General features: G+C 36.6%; 1 protein-coding gene across 1 annotated transcript in view; it reads right to left on the minus strand.

The window, feature by feature from the left end:
- SPATA1 (spermatogenesis associated 1) overlaps nt 1-7,005 on the minus strand; it is a 48,052-nt gene that overhangs the window by 40,525 nt on the left and 522 nt on the right.

Genomic DNA, 7,005 nt, shown 5'->3' on the forward strand with positions numbered 1-7,005 from the left:
AAAATTGACAAGGCAAGAAATAACAAATGTTGGAGAGGATGTGGAGAAAAGGGGACCCTCTTATACTGCTGGTGGGAATGCAGGCTGATACAGCCACTTTGGAAAACAGTGTGGAGGTTCCTTAAAAATTAAAAATAGAGCTACCCTATGACCCAGCAATTGCACTACTGGGTATTTACCCCAAAGATACAGATGTAGTAAAAAGAAGGGCCATATGTACCCTAGTGTTCATAGCAGCATTGTCCACAATAGCCAAACTGTGGAAGGAGCCAAGATGCCCTTCAACAGACGAATGGATAAAGAAGATGTGGTCCATATATACAATGGAATATTACTCAGCCATCAGAAAGAATGATTACCCAACATTTGCATCAACATGGACGGGACTGGAAGAGCTTATGCTAAGTGAAATAAGTCAAGCAGAGAAAGACAACTATCATATGGTTTCACTCATTTGTGGAAAATAAGGAATAGCAGGGAGATCTGTTAGGAGAGGAAGGGGAATATGAAGGAGGGGGGTAAACAGAGGGGGAAATGAACCACGAGAGACTATGGACTCCAGGAAACAAACTGAGGGTTTTAGAGGGGTGGGGGTGGGGGCATGGGCTAGCCCGGTGAAGGGTATTAAGGAGGGCATGTACTACATGGAGCACTGGGTGTTATATGCAAACAATGAATCATGGAACTCTACATCAAAAATTAATGATGTACTGTATGGTGACTAACATAATAATAATAAAAAAAGATATTCATGTAAATGGAAATTTAAAAAAAAGAAAAAGGAACTCAGGTAGCAATACTTATATCAGACAAAATAGACTTTAAACAAAGATTGTAGCAAGAGATAAAGAAGAGCATTATGATAAAGTGATCAATCCAAGAAAAGGATATAACAACTGTAAATATTTGTGTACCTAATATAGGAGCACCTAAATACATAAAACAAATATGAACAGACATGAAGGGAGAAATTGACAGTAAAACGATTAATAGTAGGGGACTTTAACATCACACTTACATCAATGGACAGATCATCCAGACAGAAAATCAACAAGGAAACTGGCTTTGAATGACATTATACCAGATGAACTTAGATATACAGAACACTCCAACCAAAAACAACAGAATATACATTCTTTTCAAGTGCACACGGAACATTCTCTAGGACTGGTCATGTTAGGCCACAAAACAAGTTTCAATAAATTTAAGAAGACTGAAATAAAGTCAAGCATCTTTTCTGATCACAACAGTATGAAACTAGAAATCAATTACAAAAAAAAAATTAAAAAACTGGAAAAATACAATCATGTGGAGATTTGAAAATATGTTACTAAACAACCAGTAAGTCAATAAAGAAATCAAATAGGAAATCAAAAAACCAGGAGACAAATGAAAATGGGAACACAATGGCTCAAAATCTTTGGGATTCATCAAAAGCAGTTCTAAGAGGGAAGTTTATAGTGATACAGGACTACCACAAGAAATAAGAAAAATCTCAAATAAACAATTTAATCTTATACCTAAAGGAACTAGGGAAGAAAGGAAATCAAATCAGAGTGGAACTAAGTGAAATAGAGGCTAAAAAAAAAAATCAGTGAAACTAAGAGTGGGTCTTTGAAAAGATAAATAAAATTAATAAACCATTAGCTAGATTCATCAAGGATTTAATAATATCAGAAATGAAAGAAAAGTAATAAGCTTTATCACAGAAATACAAAGGATTGTAAAAGACTACTATGAGAAATTATATGCCAACAAATTGGACAACCTAGGAGAAATAAATTCATAGGAACATACAATATGCCAAGACTGGATTAAAAAGAAAGAAAAAATCTGAACAGACTGATGACTAGTAACAAAATTCAATCAGTAATCAAAAAGGTCCTAACAAACAAAAGTCAGGACACCAGGTGGATTCACAGGTGAATTTATCAAACATTTAAAAAAGAGTTAATACCCACTCTTCTCAAACTTTTCCAAAAAACAGAAGAGGAAGGAAAACTTCCAAATTCATTCTACCAGGCCAGCATTACCCTGATACTAAAACCAGACAAAGACAATACAAAAAAGAGAAAACCACAGTCCTATATCGCTGATACAAATAGATGCAAAAATCTTCTATAAGATGTTAGCGAATGAATTTGAATTTCCACATTAAAAAAAAATCATTTGCCATGATCAAGTAGGATTTATTCTAGGGACACAAGAGTGGTCCAATATTCACAAATCAATCAACATAATAGTCACATTAATGAGAAAGTATAAAAACCATATGATCATTTTGATAGATGCAGAAAAAGCATTTGAGAAAGTACAACACCCATTCATGATAAAAATTCTCAATGGGATAGGTTTAGAGAGAACAACCTCAACATAATAAGGCCATATACGAAAAAGGCACAGCTAACATCATACTCAATGGTGAAAAACGGAGAGCTTTTCCTCTAAGCTCAGTAACAAGACAAAGATGCCCACTTTCATTGCTTTTATTCAACATAGTACTGGAAGTCCAGTCTGTAGCAATCAGACAAGAAAAAGAAATAAAATGCACCCAAATTGGTAAGGAAGAACTTAAACTGTCACTATATATACAGATGACATGATTATATATATTATACATAAAAAACCTTAAAGACTCCACTAAAAAACTGCTAGAACTGATAAATGAATTCCGTAAAGGTACAGGATACAAAATTAATAAACAGAAATCTGTTGTGTTCCTATACACTAATAATGAAGTAGCAGAAAGAGAATTTAACAGTTCCATTCACAATTGCACCAAAAAGAATAAAATACCTAGAAATAAGGTTAACCAGGAGGTGAAAGACCTATACTCTGTAAACTATATAACAATGATGAAAGACATTGAAGACAACACAAAGGGAAAGATATGGCATGCTCATGGAAGATTAAAATGTCCATACTACCCACCCAATCTACAAATTCAGTGCATTCCCTATTAAAACACCAACAGCATTTTTCACAAAACTAGAACAAATAATACTAACATTTGTTTGGAACCACTAAAGACCTGAAATAGCCAAAGCAATCTTGAGAGAAAAGAACAAAGCTGGAGCTATCACAACCCCAGATTTCCAGATACACTGCAAAGCTGTAGTAATCAAAACAGTATGTTACTGACAGAAAAAGAGACTCATAGACCAATGAAACAGAACAGAGAGCACAGAAATAAAGCCATGCTTACATGGTCAATTAATCAACAAAGGAGGCAAGAATATACAATGGGGAAAAAGTTTCTTCAACAAATGGTGCTGGGAAAATGGGGGAGTTACAAGAAAAAAAAAAAAAAGAAAAGAAACTGGACCACTGTCTCAACCCATACACAAAAATAAACTCAAAATGGATTAAAGACCTAAATATGAGACCTGAAGAAAACATAGGCAGTAATCTCTCTGACATCAGCCTTAGCAACGTTTTTCTAGATATGTCTCCTCAAGCAAGGAAAATAAAAGAAAAAATAAACTATTAGGACTACATCAAAATAAAAACTTTTGCACACTGTAGGAAACCATCAACAAAATGAAAAGACAACCTACTAATGACAAATGTGGTAAGAGGTTAATATGCAAAATACATGAAGAACTTATACAATCTACACCAAAATCACAAATAATCCACTAAAAAACGGGCAGAGGAGCTGAACAGACATTTTTCCAAAGAAGGCATATAAATGGCAACAGACTCATGAAAAGATGCTCAACATCACTAATCATCAGGGAAATGCAAATCAAAACCACAATGAAATATCACTTTACACATCTAAGAATGATTAGAATCAAAAAGACAAGAAACAACAACTGTTGGTGAGGTTGTGGAGAAAAAGAATCCCCCACGCGCTGTTGGTGGTAATGCAAGTTGGTGCTGTCACTGTGGAAAACACTATGCAGGTTCTTCAAAAATTAAAAATAGAAACACCGTATGATCCAGTAATTCCACTACTAGGTATTTACCCAAAGAAAGCAAAAACATTGATTCAAAAAACATATGCACCCCTATGTTTACTGCAGTATTTATAATAACCAAGATATGGAAGCAACCCAAGAGTCCACTGATAGATGAATGAAGAAGATGTGGTGCATATACACACAATGGAATATAACTCAGCCATAAAGAATGAGATCTTGCCCTTTGCAACAACATGGATGGAACTAGAGGGTATTATGCTAAGTGAAATAAGTCAGACACAGAAAGACAAACACCATATGATTTCACTTTCATGTGGAATCTAAAAAACAAATGAACAAAAAATCAGATGCTTAAATACAAAGAACTGATGGTTGCCAGAGGACCATAAGGAGATGAGTGAAATAAAGGGGATTAAAAAGTACAAACTTGGGACGCCTGGGGGCACAGTGGTTAAGCGTCTGCCTTCGGCTCAGGGCGTGATCCCGGTGTTATGGGATCGAGCCCCACATCAGGCTACTCTGCTATGAGCCTGCTTCTTCCTCTCCCACTCCCCCTGCTTGTGTTCCCTCTCTCGCTGGCTGTCTCTATCTCTGTCGAATAAATAAATAAAATCTAAAAAAAAAAAATAATAAAAAGTACAAACTTCCAGTGATAAAATAAGTCATGGAAATAAGAAGTACAGCATGAAAAGTACGGTCAATAATATTGTGGTAACATTGGTTATAAATGGTGAGTATACTTATTGCGGTGAGCACTGAATAATATAAGAAACTGTTGAATCACTGTTATTCACCTGAAACTAATATTGTATGTTAATTATACTTCAGTAACAAAAAACAATCTGATATAAAAAATGGGAAGAGGAGAGGTGCCTGGGTGGCTCAGTCAGTTAACCGCCCAACTCTTGATTTCAGCTCAGTTCATGATTTCAGGGTCCTGAGATTGAGCCCCGTTGGTCGCTGGACATGAAGTCTGCTTAAGACTCTCTCTCCCTCTGCTTACATTTTCTCTTTCTCAAAATAAATAAATAAAATCTTAAAATGCGCAGAGGACATGAACAGGAATTTTTCCAAAGAAGACACACAGATGGCCAACAGACATATGAAAAGATGCTCAACATCACTACTCATTAGGGAAATCAAAACAAGGAGATACCACTTCACACCTCTCAGAATGGCTAGTCTCAGAAAGACAAGAAATAACAAGTGTTGGCAAGGATGTGGAGAAAAAGGAATTCTCATGCACTGCTGGTGGGAATATAAACTGGTGCAGCCACTGTGGAAAACAGTATGCAGTTTCTTCAAAAATTAAAAATAGAAATACCATAAAAAAATAGAAATACCTACCATCTAGCAATTCTACTACTTGATATTACCCAAACAAAACAAAAACACTAATTTGAAAAGATATATGCACCCCTATGGGTTTTTTTTAAGATTTTATTTATGTGAGAGAGAGCACATGTGAGTGTGTGAGCATGAGGAGGGGGAAGGGCAGAGGAAGGAGGAGAAACGGGCTCCCAGGGAGTCTGATGTAGGGCTCCAACCCAGGACCCTGAGATCCTGACCTGAGCTGAAGGCAGACTGTTAATCAACTGAGCCACCCAGGCGCCCCCTATGTACCCCTATGTTTATTGCAGCATTATTTACAATAGCCAAAGTACGGAAGCCACCCAAATGTCCACCAATAGATAAGTGTATAAAGAATATATAGAATATCAATCATGGAATGGATGGAATCAGATGGAATATTACTCAGTCATGAAAAAGAATGAAGTCTTCCCTTTTCAACATGGATGGACCTAGAGGATGTTATCCTAGGTGAAATAAATCAGAGAATGACAAATGCAATATGATTTCACTTATATGTGAAATCTAAAAAACAAAGGAACAAACAAAACCAGAAATAGACCCATAGTTTTAGAAAACAAACTTTTGGTGGCCAGAGGGAAGCAAGTTGGGAGGATAGGTACAATGGGTGAAGGGGAGTGGGAGGTTCAAGCTTTCATTTACGGACTAAGTCTCCGAGATGAAAGGTACAGCATGGAATATAGTCAATGGTACTGTAATAGCATTGTATGGTGACAGATGATAGCTATACTTGTGAGCACAGCATAATGGATAAAGTTGTCAATTAAAAACAAGATTCTGGGAAGCTTTATTATTTCATTATGAAATGAGGAAACAGGGGCACCTTGATGGCTCAGTTAAGTGTTTGCCTTCAGCTCAGGTCATGATCCCAGGGTTCTGGGATGGAGCCCCACATCCAGCTCCTTGCTCAGCAGGGAGCCTGATTCTCCCTCTTGCTCTGCCTGCTGCTCCCCCTATCTGTGCTCTTTCTCTGTCAAATAAATAAATAAATTGGGGAAAAAATGAGGAAACAGGCTTGGCGAGGTTAAAGGGGCTTGCCTAGGAATACCAAGTGGTAGTGCCAGAATTTACACCTTGGTTTATAACCCTAGTCATTATATCTATCGTATGACTTAAGTAATATACTAAAGCACATTGTAAAACGATTTTTGTAAAATGATTTAAACTGTTTAGTAAAGAAGTTAGGGTTTATTTGTCAATTAGGGCAAATTATATGTGGATTTTCTCACCATACAAAAAATCTGTAATGTCTTAGTGATGAAATTATTCACGTTTATTGAAAACATCAGTGTATTTGTTCATGTACTTGAATCGTTGAATAGGAAACACTTGTCCTAAGTGTCTGTGGCATAATAAATACTTTTCCATGGGTGAAACACACTTTGGCTGAGCCTGTTTGGCTTAATTAGATCCTACTGTTTCTCTCTCCAGAAACTCCTTTTAAGGTCAATTTCAGGCAGCAGGTAATGAGTTACAACTGAAATGTAGAACTTTCCCGAAACACAAAAATGTTTTATTTTTCAAGGTATAATAAGCGTTAATCCCCCAAATGAAATGGATAACAAGAGGAGATGGGTGTAATTTTCAGCAAGTACCTTGGCTTGTTCACAACCTCTTCGAGAAAACCAAGAGGTAAGAGGCGAAAGAAGCCAAATCTTTAGAAGCGCTTTTCCCTAGCGAACCAGCACCCCTGCTCCCCCCCCCCCCC

This window comes from Ursus maritimus, unplaced genomic scaffold, assembly GCF_017311325.1.
Source record: "Ursus maritimus isolate PB19 unplaced genomic scaffold, ASM1731132v1 scaffold_12, whole genome shotgun sequence".
In the NCBI taxonomy this organism is placed as follows: domain Eukaryota; kingdom Metazoa; phylum Chordata; class Mammalia; order Carnivora; family Ursidae; genus Ursus; species Ursus maritimus.